Genomic DNA, 20,729 nt, shown 5'->3' with positions numbered 1-20,729 from the left:
ACTTCTGAAAACCAGTCCCAACATGTCCCTTATTGGGCATGCAAGAATTGATGCACCCCAAATCCAGGGTCATTTTTGAAAGTGTGAGCAAAAGTAGCTTGCTTTTTTAGTGACAGTCTGTGGCAAAGCCAGGGCTAGAATCCAGGTCTCCTGACTCTTCTGAAGTATTCTTCATTATGTGTCTTAACTACATGTCCATCCAACCTCCTCTGCTCTGTCATGCCAGCTTACAGTGTAGATATATCAGCCACAAACTACTGTTTACGATGATGTATTGTCAAGAGAGAAGACTCTTCTCCAGAGTCTACTAGAGAGAAAATTAGAACACACCCTATTCCATAAAGCCTTTTCAACAATCTGAGAATTCAGATACTGACACATGAACTGGATTTTCACTTCTTTGAAATCATATCTACTATGGCATGTACCTTATTTCCGTCACTTTGACTTCCCCAGTCAGGAGGAGCAGTTCTGCTACATGAGGGGACACCTGACCTTCCGCCTGCAAGTCCAAAATCTCCACTCACAAATGGTTTCAGTCCCTTCAGTAATTGGGATCACTTGATGCTCTCTTCACTCCCCAAAAAATTCTGAAAGAGAAAGAACATTTTAACCAGCAGTTTGGGGGACATCAGGAGTTACAAAACTTGGTCAATATTTCATGCTCCCCAACCCTTCACCTACTACCCACTTTTCCTGAACCTAAAGATTTCAGACCCTATGAGATGAACAAATCCTACTGCCCAACATCTAACTCCAGACACTTCTTAATCATTACAGTTTTCTTCCTTGAGAACAACTGTAGCTAAATCATGTTCTGTCCTATTTGTGCCTTCAAAAGAAACAGTGATAAAAACTCCCCAATTCTTTAAACTGCTGAAGATGCCCTGATGGCTGCCTTTCAATGGTACTGTATACACACACATCAATAATAAATATAGTACCTTCCATCAGAAGATCACAAAGCACTTTACAAACATTAATGAATTACGCATCATAACATCCCTGTGAGGCAAGTAAGAATTATCCCAATTTTTAGATGGGAAAAGTGAGGAACAGTTGCTACTGGTCTAGCACAGTGGTTCTCAAAGCTGGTCCACTGCTTGTTCAGGGAAAGCCCCGGCGCATGAGACCGGTTTGTTTACCTGCCGCATCCGCAGGTTCGACCGATCGTGGCTCCCACTGGCCGCGGTTCGCCACTCCAGGCCAATGGCGGCTGCGGGAAGTGGTGTGGGTCAAGGGACGTGTTGGCCGCCCTTCCCGCAGTCCCCACTGGCCTGGAGCGGCGAACCGCAGCCAGTGGGAGCCACGATCAGCTGAACCTGCGGACGCGGCAGGTAAACAAACCCGTCTGGCGCACCAGGGGTTTTCCCTGAACAAGCGGCAGACCGGCTTTGAGAACCACTGGTCTAGCAGAAGTATATGGCGGAGCCCAGATCTACTTCCAAAATCCTGTTCTTTAGCATCACCCTTTGCCCTTTAGGATGAAAAGCACTACAGCAATTTAAAATAATATTTTAATATCTTTGAAACTAGAGGGAGACAAAAATCAGATCAAACTTCTACATTTATATCGATATAAAACTCCCCCTATATATATATATATATATATATATATATATATATATATATATATATATATATATATATAAATGAAATTGAACATAAATTCCTAGGTGTGTTCTTGACACTCTCAAATAGAGATGTTAAATCGACTAATAAACTAGGATCTCTGAAGAGGGAGTCAATCATGCAAAGGAAGTGGCACATACTAGTATACACAGCACTTACGTATTTTAGGAACAGACAATTATAACAAAACAAAATAAAGCAAGCAAAAAAAAACAATTAGTAATTGAGGTATATAATTTAACATGATTTCCTGGAATGTTTCAAAAAATAAAGTCAACAGATGCAGTGAAGGAATGCAGACATGAATGCTTCTGTCTCAGTCTTATTACAGCACACATCCACACCCAAAGAAATGATCTCAGGTCTGTAAGTTAACTACTTAAGGTATCATCAGCAATTTCAATACATATGAACAATATCTAACTATGGAACAAGCTTGTTTTGTGTGGTGTATTACATGCAAGATGGTGGCTAAGAACTAACACCTAATGTCAAATTCTTAACAAGTGACTTAACTTGAGAGGGATATATTGAAAACAGCTGCCAAAAATATGCAGCAAGAGATCCTTTAAACCCAGGCTTTAAGATAGCAGATAGCTAGAGCAACTTCCAGCCTCTTTTCCCAGTATTACCCAACTTAAGTTCAAGGATCCTTAGTCCCACTCATACCAATATCATCCTTAACTCACTTTTTACAAAGTTGCCCAAAGCAACCTTTTTTATGAGAACACAAAAAGGCTTTTATCATGTAATATGATGTTGTCTTTCCACCCAACTACAGTACTTCTTTGGTGTCAAGTGGGCAAATGTGGATTGTATCTTCCTGTTAAAATGCAAAGTCATTTGAGGGAGAATTCCATAAATCCTGCTTCTCAATTTAAAAGATTTCTCAACAGAGCAATTCAATCTCTGTGTGTGTCTAACGCCCTCTAATATTCTTGAAAGAGTAAAGAAGTGCTAAGTATCTCCGCAGTTATTTCACACACACTCTTTTACCTCAACACAGCACTAACTTCTTGCACTGATCCAATAGAACAAAAAAGACCACATCCCACTTCAAAAAAAAATTCCAGCTGTGATTAAGGAACACTAAATAATCCACCTGTACTTCGGGCCCAAATTAGGAACCATCCCTGGAAAACTGGGACAAGAGGCGAATCCAGTTATACTATGGGAATGCTCTAGCCAATAGATCCTGCTTTCTTGAAACTCCAGGTGTTAGCAATGTTATTGCTGACCCAACTTTATTAGCTACACCTTATTTAATTATCACTCACAAAGAGGGCCTTGGGCAAATTGCTTGTGTGGGAAGATCCTTGTATTCTGCAGCGCTCTTGTGCGGAATGCTGGAAATTCTATAGCAGAGCCACTTAAATGGAGGTTTTTATGTAATTAAACATGAAAATGATCAGTACAATCAGTACTGCAGCTTATGTGTTATTTATCTGGATACTAAATTCTATTTATGCTCCCCCAATATTTTCAGTTTTCCATGTGCCAAAGATTTCTGCACTGAAAACACAGAAGTGCATTGCAAGTTGTCAAGGGGAGGCCAGAGGCTTTGGCACCTGGAAAGGCATGGGAGGCTGGAGTTTGGGCATAATCACATGATATGATACCTATGCCAAAATGATTGGCAGTGAACTAGTTCATGCTGCCATTTAAATGGTCAACTTTAGGTTTCAGGCTTAACCATTAAGATGAACGGGGCCACTCACGCTTACTGTTTCAGATAGCCTGCAAAGTCGTTTTCTTCCCAACCATAAAGGCTAGAAACACTTTTTACAAAGAAAGATTCCATTCTAGAGTACAGTTCTGCTGCAAGGGGCCAATTGAGGTGAATTCCACAGGCTGCATTATGAAAATAAACTGACAAATGAAATACTCACCACTATTGATGAATGACTACAATGATATAGCTACATATTACCCTGCGTGGAGTGACTGCAGCAGTAAGAACACAAGTGAAAGGACGCATCTCTTTTCTGCTTGCGAAAGTAAGTGGAATGTAAGATTCCCTGTGAATGCAACCTGTACACACTTGCCCTGAATTACTGCTTAGCCAAGAAGCTAATTAGCGAACACATCAGGTGGGATAAAAACAGGTTCACCTCCTCCATGTCCTCCTCAGAAGGGCTGAAGTACAGTTAAGCACATTCAGTTTTAATACTCAATCCTGTACCATCCATACAAATAAAATATAGTCCAATGGCTTTATGGACTCACAAGCTCCACACTTCCAGCCACTTCAAAGTGGAGAATAACAGCATTCCCAAGTAGCCTAATGGCTTTGCTGGATGGTGCTATGGTCTATTTCTTTAGAAATGCAGATATGATCCAGACCCTCCCCCCGGGGCTGGCAGGAGCAGATACAGTTTGGCTCTCTGTCAAACACACTTTAATAGGCAGCTGAAAAGTTCTGTGGCATCAGAGGTCTTTGCTTGCCCTTGTCGGTTCCAGGAGAATGGTGAGGAGATGCTTAGTGTGAAGGTGACGGTCTTGGACTGTGTCAGAAATTAAAAGGTATCTCTAGAAGCGCTTAGATAAAGAGGGGCCATGAAGCATAACAGATACCTTAGACAGGACTGGGTAAAAGCAGAGACTAGCTCACATTCTGAGTGATCTGTAACGGAGAAAACAAGCTTCCCCTTTCCATACAGCCTAAACAGGGGCCCAATCCTGCAATTGTTTATTCACACAAGTAGCCCTTACAACCTTCAGGCCACCTGGAAATGCAGTTACTGCGCACGTGTGCACACACAAACACACCCTTTGAAGTGGCTGGAAATGTTGGGTTCATGAGGGTGAGGACATCGAGCCATTTAATGAATGATGCAGGTCAGGGTGCCAGAATGGAGGGGCCATGGCCCCCCCACTTTTTAACATGGGCATAGTTTGGTGGTAGGGGGCCATGTTCCCCCCCCCCAAACTGCAAGCCTTGGGCAGGCACAAAGCAGGGCAAGCAGGGACTGCTGTGCTTCATGATGGAGGAGCTGATCAGGTCCCTGCCCGCAGCGCCAGCCTCCTTCCGGTGCGGGCCCCTCTCATTGGCCCCACCCCTGTTCCTCTTACCCGCAAGGCCCCACCTCCTGGCCAGGCCAGGGAGCCAGGGATGCTGTGCGGAGCCCTGGACCCTCCACCTGTCCTGGGCGGCACACCTCGAGTCCAGGTGGCAGGGAAAAGGGCTAGGGGCTGCTCTCGGGCCCCTGGCCCAGGATAGTTGGAGGGTCCCCGAGTTTACCACCACCCGGCTCCAACTTTTTTCAGCCTGGCCAAGGGGCAGGGCCTCAGGGGGAAAAGGAGCAGCAGGAAATGGGACGATGGAGAAGGCGGGGCCACAGAGGCGGGGCCTTGTGCCCCCCTCCCCCCACTTCTACCAAGGTTCCAGCGCTCCTGATGCAGGTTATAACTAAGCATTCTTAACTGTACTCCAACCCTTTCTAAGGAGAATAAAGGTTTTAGAGGTATGCATGCCCTCTGGCTCCAATACCCAAAACCCCAGAGGCATGGACGCACAAGTCCCCAGAGTTCTGATAATATTTTACCATCTGCTTCTGAACAGAGCACAACTGTTCCCAATTAAATTTCAAAGTATAGAGCCCACAGGTAAACGCCACCAAAGCAAATTTGTTGCCTAACATGTGCTTCCCTAGCTTAGATTCAATTATTCCTTTCTCAGTTGCTTGTGTTTGCTGACGGTGTCTCAGGTGATCTTGCAGGTGCGGCAACCAGCAGGTGCATGTATCCTGCCAGCATTACACATCTTCATACCAAAGGGACAGAGTCATCACACAAAAGAGGAAAACTTCCTCCTTTTAGCTAAAACCAAGAAGTCGTGCCACTTGGAACCATGTAAATTAGACACATGCTTTGAGCATTAGATCATCAGGCATTCTACTGCAGTAAGGGGCTCAGGAATCTAGGTAGATCTATCATAGTTCTAGCGACTGATACAACTCTCAAGTACCATGTTGACAAGAATCGTACAGTGGCTAAATACCCTCCCAACCTGCTCACCGTATTGGAAGCAGGTCAGAAGGAAATAAAGTAAAGCTTGGCAAGCCTGAACAGAAAGCACTGAGTGAAAACCTTACTTGCACTGACCTAATAACAGTTGAGTCATATCACCAGTGAGGGTAAGAGGCTCCTCAGGAGCCTGAAGGAGAGGTGAAAAGACCTCACCCATACTCCCAATTCCTGTTCTTCCATCATAAGGAAAGTATCCATTTCTTTACAAGGACCTTATCAAGTAATTTTAGCCCAATATAATTTAGTTTTTTTATTGTAAAAACAAAGCAGGAAATGCATTACAAAATCCAGTATAAATGGAAATGTTTCCTGGGCTTGTTTTTAAATATTTCAGTAAAAAGAGGTGTTAAGGGATTTAAAGGTTCTCCAGCAGTACTGGAAACCCAAACTCAACAGTGTTGATCAAATGGGTAAGGGGCATTATTCCTGATATCTTGGTCAAATTGCAAGATCTACTGACTTTGGGGTGTGCTCTTACACAGCTGTTGCAATGTACTCCAGAGGAGACTATTGTTTAGCAAGAGACATAGTAATTCCTGCACATCTAGGGTGAAATCCTGACTCCACTGAAGTCAATGAGAATTTTACTGTTGACTTGCATAGGACCAGGATTCGACCATAGATGTTTGCATGATATAACTAGATCAGTTTTGAATAGACTTAGTTACACTAGAAAGTGCAAGTTTTCTAATACAGACCAGGCCTTACATCGCATTAAGGTCACTGGTGAATTTTATCAATATATATTAGGCCAAATTCATTCTTGCTGAACTTCATTGACTTCAACAACTCTTGAGTTTTTTAGAGCAGCCTTGTGAATTGTCAAACCCAAACAGCCTTTTGAATTCAACATTTAGTTTTGTTTTTACAGACACTTGACTCCTTACTGCTGCCAGTACTCAGGCAGCAATGGGCTTCTGTCCTCAGCAGCCCCATCCCACAAATATCCCAAGTATGCGTCGGCCGCATTTTCATTTCATTGTGTGGTTTCTCCATTCCTTTGCTGATTTAGTCCAGGCCTCTCTTTTGCATTCTCAGATAATGAAAACCATGTGAGGTTAAAATAAAATCTTCAAAACACACAAACCAGTTTCATCTGCATTATCAAGACTGAGAAAAATGTTTAGGGTGGTTCATTTGTCCCTATAAATAGGATCAAAATGTTAAGCTGTGCATTAGATAAAAAGGTTGGAATCAACTTCTACATTTTAAAAAGCTGAATTAATTCCCATAGCATAAGACAAAGTGACCATAGAAATGCATTACCTAGCCAGAGATTTATGTTGCATGTTATTCTTAGGTAGTTTTTCCTGATATGTCAGTTAAGACATGCCAAAATAATTCAGTTAATGCAGATCTCTAATATTAATAAAAACTTGCAGCGGAAAAGGGAAAAAAAACTTAACCATGGCCTGATGTTAGCAAAGAATTAATTCCCTGGATTTTGCCCATATATCACAGCTCTAGCCTTGTTCAGGGCCAGATTCTAAAAGCCCTTTTCATACTGAGAGGCACTTTGTTCCACAAACAGTCATACTGAAGTGAAATGGCTACTGGCAGAGTGTGGGTATCAGAATCTGGCCCTTCATTTTTTCAGGTTTTTATTTGCAGAAAGAAGCCAAGTAAATACATATTTTTCTATCCAATGGCTAAATATTGATAACTTTTTAATTATTCATGAGCCTCACAGATTATAAATACCTCCTTCTGAGAAACTATGACCCAATCCTCCTCCTGAGGGACTATAACCAGGCTCGGTTGTGGTAGTACTGAGACAAACCTAGGTCACAGAGAGGCCTGTTATGTGCTACCAGTAGTATGAGGTGAACTGCAAAGCTTTTTTTTTTTTTTAAATTAATGGAAAGCTGGCTCAAGATCCTGTTTAATCAATGTTTAAAAAGTCAGAGCAGTTTAAAACTGATATGCATTATTCTTTCATCATAATGATGTGTGATTTGTATTTTTAAGTACTTTATGAATATTAAGTCTCAAAACCCCAGGAAAAGGGAATATTATTGTACCCATTTTACAGATGGGTAAACTGCAGTGCTGAGTGGTTAGGGCTGATCTACACTTAAATATTTTTCCAGTATAGCTATGCCAGTTAGGGGAGTGATTTTTTTTTTCAACAATATATAGCTATGCTGGCAAAAGCCCTAGAGAGGATGCAGTTATACCAGCAAAAACTTGCTTTTGTTATACTTATTTTGCTCAGGGAACTGGTATAAGCAATGTTAGCAAAAGGATTTGTTTGTTGGTATAGGCTGCATCTACACTAGGAGGTTTTGCCAGTATAGTTATATCAACAAACCTTTAAACACAGATCTGGCCTAGGTGACTTTGCTCAAGGACACAGGAAATCAGAGACCTTGTTTACACACAAAACTTGTACCAGTTTAATTAGAATTGGTTATTAAAATAAATTCAGTATAAACAGTGCAAATACTGATGAAGGGACTATTAAATCAAATACACCTGTTTTACATCCATTTACTTAAGGTCCATAGTTTACCAACACAATTTAAAGCAAGAGTTAAACTGATTTAAGTGTCTTCATATTAAAGGGCTTGCACCAGTTTGACTAGATAGATTTTTAAATCAATTTAGTTAAATCAGTGTACTTGTCTAGTATAAGCAACGTCCTAGTTTTATGTTCTAACCATTATTGGTGTATTATATGCATTAACAGTGGCTGCACAGAAAACAACCAAAAAATAATCCAAGCTCCCCATGATTTTCACATATTTTGTTCTAAAATAGAATTGTGATTTAAGCTTATATGCATATGTCATTAATGATTCAGAATCTCAGACAGTATTAAACAGCTTCTTCTGTTTTTTAACCAGAAGTTTGCTACTCAGAGATAAATTAGACAAGAGTCATCCTGGGAACTAGAAGTTAAAAAAAAAAAAAAAAAAAAAAAGGCTACAGAGATCTGAATGGCCCTGCTTATAGCTGAGCATCCTCTGCAGGACAGTGAATGCAGAAGAACTCTTTGGACCATTAAGGAAAACACGTGAAGATCTGGCTGTTGTAAACACGGAGAGGGCACTTATGTTTTCATCACCAAACTGGCAATACATGACTTGCTCACCACAACATGACATGTTAGATTTTATTACAGGTGGCTAACTAGCATTGACTTCCTGCACTACATCACTGTGCAAGGCTCCAGCACCCAGGCCTTGCCCACTTAAAACCATCACAGCAAACACCACATTTAATACCAGATTTTAGAAACAAGCTTCAAGGCAGTCTATATTTCTCCACTGCTCAGGGAAAGAGTTGTTTGCTTATTTATTTTTTATTTTTAAAATATATCAGTCATTAACTCTACCAGATCAGAGCCACTCATTCATTCTTCATTCTCTGATCTCTCACTTAAGCCAACTGTTTGGTTCGCACTTCAATGGCCATCAATATACACAACACATTTACACAGGTAAGATTTAATAAGTTATTATTTAGAAAATACAGCTGGGTGTCTAAGTAAAGAAAAATTACAACAGCTTTGCAAAACTCCACTTGCTTGGAGGGGTTTAACAAACAAGAAAAGTAAATATTATACTGCAGACTTAAACTTTAATTGGTCTTTGATTCTTTTGCTTTATTGTTTCCTGTCATCCCAGGGGCGGGGGTTGGGAGATCTTTGCCTGAGCTGTTAAAAGTTTCATGACAGTTTTGGAAGGCTGAGTTACATGCAATATTACAGAAATATTACGGTTTTATGGTGTCTTCTGATACACTTAACTGCAACATTTCCGTACAGACAAACTGTCAATCTAAGTGGTAAATCCAGTCTAGAGATACTTGAAGCATGAACCAAATATTTTTACAAGAACTGAAACTATCTCCGCGGCACCGGGCCTGCAATAGATTCACTCTATGTAGCTGGCTGGCACTGCATTCCAAAGCAGCTTTGGGATGCTCTCTCTTTTACTCTGAATAGGAATTTAACAAATTAGTGAATCATGCCGCCAATCTGGATTCATAAGAAAGCCATTTGCCTCCTCTCTCACAAAAGACAATGATCTAAAGCAGCAGTTCTCAAACTGTGGGTCATGACCCCAAAGTGGGTTGTGACCCCATTTTAATGGGATCACTAGGGCTGGCTTAGACGTGCTGAGACCCAGGGCTGAAGCCCAAGTCCCACCGCCCGGGGCCAAAGCTGAAGCCTTGGGCTTCAGCTTCGGCCCCACCTCCCAGGGCAGCGGGGCTTGGGCGGGCTCAGGCTTCTGTTCTCCCTCCTGGGGTCACGTAGTAATTTTTCTTCTCAGAAGTGGGTCGTGGTGCAATGAAGTTTGAAAATCCCTGATCTAAAGCAGTGATGCTCAGACCTCAGTGGTTCAGGAGCCAAATTAGCAATCAACATTACCCAAAAGAGCCACAGTAGTGTGAATTCATTGTTTCATTTACTCGATATATTATTCTCACAGCAAAATGACTGACCAGTATTATTATTTTATCAACTACAATTGGTCAATAACAAAGTAAAAGCATCCTGATTGCTTAATAATTAAATTACAATGTTTTAATATCATGTGCTGCAAAGAGCCACAGGAGACACATTAAAGAGCCACTTGCGGCTCCCCTGGCTCAATCTGAGTATCACTGTTCTAAAGACAGGTTTCAGAGTAACAGCCGTGTTAGTCTGTATTCGCAAAAAGAAAAGGAGTACTTGTGGCACCTTAGAGACTAACCAATTTATTTGAGCATGAGCTCATGCTCAAATAAATTGGTTAGTCTCTAAGGTGCCACAAGTACTCTTGTTCTAAAGACAGTTTTCAGCTGATTAAATGAATACTGGGGGGGGAAGGGGAAGAGGGGAATTCAGCACCTTATGGAGAAGCTCAACCCCAAAAGTGATAATGCCCTATAACGGGGAAAGCAAGTAAGAGAGACAGATGAAAGTCCACCTGAGAAAATAACCACAAATTGGACCAAATAAGACACACAAAATTCTTGGTAACACGAAACTTGCCAATTTGCAGAAGCATCGTGGCCCAGATTTAACACAATGGCATAGATGCTGGAACTAGGGGTGCTGCTGCACCCCCTGTCTTGAAGAGGTTTCCATTACACACAGGGTTTACAGTTTGGTTCAATGGCTCTCAGCTTCCCCACTATACAAGTTGTTCCAGCAACCCTGCACAATGGATTGAATTGTTTTGGAAAATCCTCTACTGCTTAATGGCACTTCATACCTACAGCAATGGGCAATTTGGAACACTTATCTGAACAGCCAAGAGAGTCAGATCCTCATTATATTCCAACTGGCTATACGGAGAGGGCGAGCCTTCTACCTTATTGCCAGTCACTAAGCATGGCTGTTCTTACAATATTACAAACACTTGGTCTCCATGGAAGGGGCATACCTAGCAGCAAACACTAGCAACAGAGAACATTCCACTCCCATCCACAATAAGAGAAACACTCTGTAAAACTACTACCCTTAGAAAATCTTCCAAGAGACTTCCCCAATCAATGAATATCTACCGTTAGCACCAAAAGTCCATGAAAACAGGATGTACCATTAAAGTTCGGGAGCGGTGAGGGTGTCAAAAGAGGGTCTCCTGCTTATTTTTAAATTATTATTTAAAGAGGGAACATAATCCAAGAGTGGGAACAAGCCTAGAACCTTATGCCAAGAACAAGGATGTGCTTTTCCTTTATAAATTTACGCATGGCCCAAAGCCAAACAGCATTCTGCTCCAGATCCAAAATCTCTATGTTCATGGGTGTTCAGACTCAGGCTTTTTGATTTAAACCAAATTCTAATGCAAAATCTTAACACTGAGGAACAGTTGTACTTTCACTGGGGTAAAATCAATGGCGCCTTTAAAAGCCATCAACGTAACAGAATAAAGAATTGAGAGCCAGCAGCGTGCCCTAAAAAGGTATCAACAGGTAGGTATACTCACAGCTAAACAATATTTTTAAATTAGCGGACAAAAGCCATTGGACCGTCAACTTCAGTTGATTATCGGGAATAAAGCAGCATCACTATTTTTTAAGACATCAGTGCCCTGAATCAATGTCAAATATTTCCCAATGTTAAAAAAAAAAAATGGAAGCCTCATTGAGGAGTAGAAGTTTTATATATTTATGATTATGTTGTGAAATGTGAAAGTTCTACTTTATTATTTATTTTGTGCTAGGCACTGTACAAACACAGAGCACAGCGACCCATTAAGACATCCCCATTAAGAAACTCATTATTTCTAGACTGGCTTCACAGGGAGAAAAAAATGGGATGAGAACATTTGCAATCCAAAAATCATCAATTTCACCAGCATGGTAAGGAATGCTTGGCAGTGAAACACTGCAGCCCTACTATTAAATACGAAATGAAAATGGTCAGTCCGTTTATATGGAACGTGGGGGATGGGGAGGAGGAAAAACATTTAATTCTCTGTACTCCCACTCAGTCTTAATATTCTTTTACAAAGCGAAGGGCTTGCGTTAGTCAGGGTACATCTGAAAGTACATAATTCAAGCCTTCATTTACAATCATAAATCTTCTTTATTCTGGAAAGATCCCTACCAGGTGGCAATGAGTGCATAAATTGTTAAAGCCAACATTAAGTGCTTGTGCATCGCAAGTCATTTTGCATTTAAAAACATTAGTGCCCTTGAATATTAATGTGGATGGCATATATACCACCATGGGAACTCCATGGAAATTCACCAATAAAATACCATAGAAGTATTGCCATATAACCCACTTCAGCATAAAGAAGTTGTAAAAAGACAATTCTTCAAAGGCGCTTTCACTATATAGTATCTTTGGAAAGTGGTGGGGCAGAGATAAAAGTACTTACCAACTCTTTCCATATGGATCAAACATTCATGCTATAGCCTTTCCAGACTAGTAACTTATGGAATGTGATCCTCTGACCTTAAGTACTTCCAAATCAGCTGCCCTTTTAAGTATACTATATTCTAGTGAGATTTTATACATTCAAATCAAAAGTAAGAGTATGGTCTGGTGGCTCAGATATCACATTCTACGCTACATGTGGACCACAGATTCAATTCACAGTCACTAGACTGCCAGGCTGGCAAAGGGCAATATTCTTTGCTCCATTTCCATGAGCAGAAAGAGACAACAATGTCACTTCCTACTTTGGAAATGAGGAAGCAGCCCCTGCTCTATAGCATGCTTCCTGGGACCTGACTCAGGGCTTAGGGGTAGGGAGCCTTGATCACCAGAATAAATATGAGGTGGCAGAAGTGGAGAACAGCAGCAGTCACACTCTGCAGTGTGCTTCCCTCTGCACCCCACAGATCTGCAACTGAATTTCCAGTCAGGCATCGATGCTGCTTCCTTGAAAAGCCGGGTCAGCTAATGTGAAGGTACATTGTCACAGGGTAGCTAAGCAGAGACACAAGGCCTCTGCAGATCTTAGGAGATCCACCGATTTAGAGGACACTGACAATTGCCCCTTCTATGGTGGTGGAATAGGAGGCTTTTCCCATTCCCCTTCCACACCCCACCCCTCCAGAAAGAAAAGGACATAGTGAAGGAAATGTTGCAAGCCAAAACTTGGAATTTCCTGCGTTATCCTCAGGGAAAACCCACACAGTGGGGAAGAACCTGGCACTGAGACAGGGAATGCCTCAGAAGCAGCCAGACCTGTCTTATGGAGACACTTCACATTTCAACATGGAACAAGAACCCTCCATGGATAAGAGCACTCCGGTATAGTCCGGGTAGAATCTCACAGAGGCTTCTGTGGACATGACACAGAGTTTTGGAAGAAGCGAAGGTGGGTGTAGTGGAGAGGGAGAAGAAAAATTAAAAGCATGTGAAACGTTCTCACAGACAAACCACAATATGTGCGCTGTGAATTAACAGGTTTCAGAGCAACAGCCGTGTTAGTCTGTATTCGCAAAAAGAAAAGGAGTACTTGTGGCACCTTAGAGACTAACCAATTTATTTGAGCATGAGCTTTCGTGAGCTACAGCTCACTTCATCGGATGCATACCGTGGAAACTGCAGAAGACAACTTCTGCAGTTTCCACGGTATGCATCCGATGAAGTGAGCTGTATCTCACGAAAGCTCATGCTCAAATAAATTGGTTAGTCTCTAAGGTGCCACAAGTACTCCTTTTCTTTTTGCGAATTAACACTAACTCACTAAAGAAAACAGCCTGCCACAAAAGGTGTGTTGCCCTGCTAGGAGACTGGGCCTTCATCTGGTCATTCTCTGCGCATGACCATACAGAACTGTTCATCTTAGAATGAAACTTCCTAGAGGCACAGCTCCCAACTACCCATAGGTTCAGTACAGCGCCAAGTTCACCAACCATGCTCACTAAATAATACATGGTTATACATTCGTACACACGCACTCTGCGTATTGGTGACCGACATTTTTATATTTGATAAGCACAATAGAGAATAGAACACTTTAATTAAACACTTCATACATAACCAGAGCTTCAATGCAGCAGGAAGAAATCTTGATACGGTATGGAAGCCAAGATTACACACACACACACTGAGCCCTGGGTATTTCTCTGTAAAATCGGAAAAGCAAAAAATCTTGAAATGTAGATTCAGACTTTCACTTTTCCCACAGCAGTGGAAGAAAACGAGAAACACCGCTGCCGTGAACGAGAGCAGCGAGCAACCTCACTTAAGCCAGCCTTGCAAAATTCTACTTGCCCAGTCACCCAGGGCAAGCAAAATGTCATTGCTGCACTTTTAATGACAATTTTGCAAGGCTACGCTTAAATATTTGCAGGAGGTGACGGGTCAAATAATGACCCCAGGTTCTCAGACACCACAGTGATGGACAAAGAAACTAACCAGAAGAGAGGAGAGCAAATCTAACGCCTAGGTTTATGCTATCACAAATAATGCGGGCTCCACTGTGCCATAAACACTTACTTCTCTTACCTACTTTTGAGCTCGAGACAAAAGGATTTTCTTCTCTTTTTTCTCTTGTAGCTCTTTGGGTCAGCTACACAAAGGACGCCTTGCTGCCAACAGAATTTTCACTTTGTGCTCTTTTTACCCCAGGGAGTAAAGGGCGAAACACTGGATTCAGGAGGGAAGGTGGCTGCAGTACACGATTCAACAGGCTGGCTTCACAGGCAGAGACAGAGATGTTGCACTTCAGGGAGCTTTCACTGCAGATCCTTCCTTCATTCTCAGTGTCGATAAAGCAGGCGGGAGGAGGGTAGAACTTCTTTAATTGCAAAAATAATAGTTTGCTGGGGGGGGATTCTGTGGGCCGAATTTATGGCTCGACTTTTTTTAATACAAGTAATCAGGATCGACGTATAAAAAATCCAACTGCAGACCGATCAGACGTGCCTGGTTTCCCTGGAAGAAAGAATGTGGCTTATTTAAGAATGGCAAAAAGGAGAACAGAACTTCAAAAGTTTCCTCCGTCCCAGTGCAATTTGCTAAGTACAAATTCTGCTTGTCAAGCCCAGAACTGCACAGGAAACTCCGGTCCCCCTCTGCCCAGGGAGGGAAAAGCGGCCATCCAACCACTGCATTCCGGCCTCGGAGGAAAGTTACTGATCTCAATGAATTGCTCTCACACACGAAGTATTTCTTTTTTTAAAATGTGCCTTCTGCACAAACAGGTTTCTGAGCTCCCCAGACCTCAGGGACTGATCTCCCATTAATGGGAAAACATGGCTGGGGAGGAGAATATCCTGCAAAAAGAGATCAAGCCCAAGAAAAGCAGCGTCTCTCTTCCCTTTTCCTTCTTCCGACGCTCTCTCGGTCTCTCCCCCAGCCTGGATTCCCGCTGGGGCTGTGCGAGTATGTTATGAGAAGAATGCAGGAAGCACACCTCCTCCACCTCCCCCTAGCAGCAGCCTTCCCAAGCCACACTGCAGCCCTGCTGCTGGAGCCTCATCATCAAGACACCCAAAAGGAAAATCCCTCCGAAAGTTTAGCTGAACAGAGTCCAGACTGGAAAGAGCAACTTCAGCATGTTGTAGAACTGCGGGAGGAGCCAGGAGAGAGGAAAGCCTTCCCAGCCACTCTTTTTATGTCTATTGGACAGCTCCATCTTCGGTGCAGTTTTCTGTTGGCTGACTGGCTTGTCCATCACGCCACACACGTTTAAAAAAACCCAGAAACCCAAGACAAGCTTCTATTGTATTCTTGCTGGAGCAGCAGGGAGATTTAAGTCTGAACCTCTGGTCTCAGGAGAGGTGTACCGAGGACTCAGTGCCCCTGCAGGAAATTCTGTAAGGAAAATGACATCTAGTGAAGAACTACAGCCCCCTGAAGAAGCAGCTAAAAACCTGTTTTAATCTTGAGGAGGAAAGGGGGAAAATAGAACCAAGCATCTCTCCTGAATTCCTTAAAATACCTTTCAACAAATTGGAAGCGCTGATAGCACCAGAGATCAGATATTGTTGTTTCACCTTGGTCACCCGAATCAGCTTGCTTGCAATTCGAATGAAGAAAATCAAGTTAAATGTGTGCACAAACTTTGTAGTGTAATAGTTGGCCTTTTATCGGTAGTGGCTAATTGGTTCATATTGGTAAAGGGCTTTAAAGGTGAAAAGCACTGTGAGCTCCTTAACTGCATATCATTGTGCACTGCTCATGCATACTCTGGCCCTATGATTTCTCTATAAATATGAGTTTATTTACACAATCCTATTTAGATACTAAGATATATACTGACAGGTTTCAGAGTAACAGCCGTGTTAGTCTGTATTCGCAAAAAGAAAAGGAGTACTTGTGGCACCTTAGAGACTAATCAATTTATTTGAGCATGAGCTTTCGTGAGCCACAGCTCACTTCATCAGATGCATACCGTGGAAACTGCAGCAGACTTTATATATACACAGAGAATATGAAACAATACCTCCTCCCACCTACTGTAAGCTATAAAATATTTAACCACTTGATACATGTAAAAGCACTCAGATCATTGGATGAAAAGTGTGATTACTATGTGTTTTATTTATTTTTTTATATATTGTCAAATATATACTTCAAGCTGTAACATATTTTTACAACTTGATACACTTTGAGACCACTGGATGAAAAACACTATTATAAAGCATTTTTCATCCAATGATCTCAAAATGCTATTACAAATATCAAGCTGTAAAAATGTTACTACAAATATCAAGCTGTAAAAATGTTACAGCTTGAAGCATATATTTGAATATATAAATATGATATATTTCATGAATATAGTCATTTATATATAAATATTATATATACTTGTTTACATACTTATACAAAAACCACTGCATGTAAAATTACATAATAATAAATAAAATACATATCATTGCACTTTTCATCCAATGATCTCAAAGTGCTTTTATAAATATTACTTTAAGCTTCACAACATCCATGTGAGGTAGGGAAGTAATTGTGATGTAAAAACAAGGGATGTTCTTGCGTATGTGAATTTGTGCAGTTCTTATTCACTGATATTTAATAAATAATGAAATAAAAATAAATATATATTGATCTGGGTTCATTAGGCCTAATCTAGCCTTACTTCAATGCAGAAGGAAAATCAGCATGAATTCAGTGGGACAAGTCACTTGGATGAAGTCAGTCATATGCTTAAGTGTTTCCAGGATTAGGCCCCACATTTTGAAAACATCAAGTCAATTCAGCACAGCTAAATGAGAACTTCCAATTTACACAACATGCAGAAAATAACTGAAAGCATGGAAAAAACAGATGATGACTAAATACATGAAAATCAGGTAAGTACATTTAAGCAGGACACTTTAAAGGAGGAGTCCCCTGTACTAACTGTTTTACTCAAAAATAAAACTGTTAAATATTCTTCCAGAGCCCAAACCTGCAAGTTCTGAGCGTCTAAAACCCCCATTGCCGTCCCAGAATTGCACCTGAATGATAGATTTGAGAAGAGTGTATGCTCCATGCCTTCTCTAGATTTGTGCCAAATACAGCCACAATATTGTCAACTCTCACGATTTTATGAAGTCTCATGATTTGTTTTTTTCTTAAAATCTCAGCTCCTAGAATCATGTGATTAACTTTAAAAAAAAAAAAAAAAGGAAAGGAAAGGAAAGGAAAGGTGAAATTCTAAGGAAGCTTCTTTCTAGCTATCCCAGTTGTAGAGTTAAGCTTGAAAACATAGTACTCACCGTGCCTTTCAAAAACAGAAGACAAAGAAAAAGAACCCAAAACGTAATATTTCCAAATCTCATTATTATTAATCCAATCTCATTATTTTGGGGGCCCTGCCTCATGGTTTTTCAACATTTGGGATTGGCAATACCACAACCATTAGTATAGTTGTAATCGTGCAAACCTCTAGCATAGTCAGGCAAAGCTGCTATCTACACCAGTGCTGGAGCTTGAAACAGATACGCTCCACTGGTGCAAATAGCCTCTTCGCCTGTCTGTTCTAGCGGTACACTGCACCCCTGCCCTGTAATCGGGGCAAATCCCCAATCCAAACAAGGTCTGAGATAACAATATGGCCCCTCCTCTCAAAGGTTTCAGAGTAGCAGCCGTGTTAGTCTGTATTCGCAAAAAGAAAAGGAGTACTTGTGGCACCTCAGAGACTAACAAATTTATCTGAGCATAAGCTTTCGTGAACTACAGCTCACTTCATCGATGAAGTGAGCTGTAGCTCACGAAAGCTTATGCTCAAATAAATTTGTTAGTCTCTAAGGTGCCACAACTACTCTTCCTCTCAAAGGGACCTTCTGGGTAGCAGAATATTTACATACAAACTATTTCCTTGCCTTTCTCACAATTCACCTCCTCCTTTGTTTACATACAATAAACTCTAATCCTTTGTTTGCCACATCACCTCTCTGTGAGGTCATTTCATTGTCTGAAAAGCAGGATGGAGATTACTGGGGTGACAGTGTTTATTTGTTTTTTGACTACCTCTTTCAGTAACTTGCAATTTCAAGAAAGAATAAGATGAAAAAGAAAGGAGGGAAGAGGTCTATCCATCATGGCAATTCATCTCCCTCATTTTATAGTTCAGGCCCAAGGCCTGCAAATATTTGTACCATTGAGTAGCTTCATTTACTTTGCAGGATCAGGCCTTAAAGTAACACCAATTTCCAGAAGTGTTCATCAAGCAGCAGTTTCCACTGGCCACTGGTCAAACCGTGCTGCTTGCATTATAAAACTTGTCCAGTAAAAGACATTACCGCATTAGGGTTGCCAGGCGTCCGGCTTTCAACTGGAATGCCCGGTCGAAAAGGGACCCTAGCAGCTCCAGTCACCACCGTTGACCAAGCCATTAAAACTCCAGGGTAGGCAGGGAGCCTGCCTTAGCCCCGACCAGGAGCTGCCTTAGGTAAGTGCCACCCGGCCTGAGCCTGCACCCCAAACCCCCTGCCCCAGGTCGGAACCCCCTCCCACATCCAAACTCCCTCCCAAACCCTGCACTCCCTCCCACATCCCAACCCTCTGCCCCAGCCCTGAGCCCCCTCCTGGAGCTCGCACCCACTCCTGCACCTGAACCCCCTGCCCCAGCCCTGGGCCCCCTCCCTCACCCAAACTCCCTCCCGGAGCCTGCACCTCAGCCTCCTGCCCCAGTCCTGATCCTACTCCCACACTCCAAACCCCTTGGCCCCGGCCCGAAGCTCCCTCCTGCACCCCTAACGCCTCATCCCCAGACCCACCCCAGAGCCTGCACCCCCAGCCGGAGCCCTCACTCCCTCCCATACCTCAACCCTCTGCCCCAGCATAGAGCCCCCTCCTACACTCCTCATTTCTGGCCCCACCCCAGCGTTCACACCCCCCGCTGGAGCCCTCACCCTCTCCTGCACCCCAACCCCCTGTCCCAGCCCAGTGAAAGTGAGTGAGGGTGGGGGAGAGCAAGTGACAGATGGAGGGGGGCTGGAGTGACCGGGAGGTAGTGCCTCAGAGAAGGGCCGGGCCTTGTAGAAGGGGTGGGGTAGGGACGTTCAGTTTTGTGCAATTAGAAAGCTGGCAGCCACATACGTCATCCACCTTGTCTTGTCCAATTCAAGTCAGTTCAGTGGGACTATTATTGTGAGGAAGGACAGCCTGATGTGGCCCTTCATCTTTTAACTGCTTTACCCACAAGACTTATTTACATATGTTCACAAATCTATTATAAAAATAATCTGGAAACAATTTCAGGAAAATAAAGCAACCCTCCCCCAGAAATTCCAAAAGCCTGCACATATAAATACACAAGTTTTTTTCTGTAACTGATGCTCATTCGCTGGAAAAATTTAGCAAAAACAAAAGTAGGAACACATGTAAACAATTCATTAACATTCCCACAACATTTACAGCTAGAACAGGTAAACAGAGCACAATATATGCCAGAAGTTATGGTGAGGAGTGTGCTGGAAATACATAGCTATAGCTGGATGAAACATTTATAAATAACCCTGAAATATATGATCCCACCACATAACTGCCTACCTCCTGCATCCCAAAAGAAAACTTGTGGCATGGCAAATGGAGGTTCATCAACAAAGCAAAATATTTTTAAATTCACATTGTGAAAAATGGCTTGCCTTGTCCAAGGCATATTAACCTCAAGTCATCTTCCTCTGTTTATTCAAAAGAACATTAGTGCAGCACTTTTTTAAACCAATCAAAGATAACAGCGTTATCTGAACAGGAAAAGAACAAAGAGAGATGCATGAAATCCAAATTCTCCTCAGAAAACGTTCTTCCTTTGCATCCTCACTCCCCCACCCCTCCAGCTAGCACAGGACTCGTGAGCTATGGCACACACTGACTCAAGTGCTGCCAGATGAAGGAACCTAGCAGTTTTCCACACACAGATCACACTAGAATGTGGGAATTCAGGAAACAGCACAAGAAAGAGGTTCCTAATAACCACGCCAGCATTCTCCAGCCAAGTTATGCAATCACGCAAAGGTTACAATAGGTGTATTCAAGGCAGAGAAGATAAATATCACTGTGGAAAAAATTTGGAAGTAGAAAAATGAATCCTGAGCCCATCCTATTCCTAGAATAGTACTTGATAACCTGGGATCCCCCAACCTATGATTTTTGAGGGGCTGCCGCTCTTTGCATTCTTTAAAATGACTTCATTTAAAATTTCTCCCTTCAGTAACCACTGCTC

At 42.1% G+C, this 20,729-nt stretch overlaps 1 protein-coding gene across 2 annotated transcripts in view; it reads right to left on the bottom strand.

The window, feature by feature from the left end:
* AMOT (angiomotin) overlaps positions 1–20,729 on the bottom strand; it is an 84,348-nt gene that overhangs the window by 48,112 nt on the left and 15,507 nt on the right. Inside the window, exons 2-3 of one of the 2 annotated variants that reach the window (XM_077826420.1) lie at positions 14,567–14,995; positions 429–590 (exon numbers count right to left, since the gene is read on the bottom strand). The gene's annotated coding sequence lies outside the window, so the exon portion shown is untranslated. The remainder of the gene's footprint in view (positions 1–428; positions 591–14,566; positions 14,996–20,729) is intronic. The other variant, XM_077826421.1, reaches the window with a different exon arrangement.

Source organism: Eretmochelys imbricata, chromosome 9, assembly GCF_965152235.1.
Source record: "Eretmochelys imbricata isolate rEreImb1 chromosome 9, rEreImb1.hap1, whole genome shotgun sequence".
Lineage (NCBI taxonomy): Eukaryota > Metazoa > Chordata > Testudines > Cheloniidae > Eretmochelys > Eretmochelys imbricata.
The sequence above is the reverse complement of the archived record's forward strand: the minus strand, read 5'-3'. Positions and strand labels throughout refer to the sequence as shown.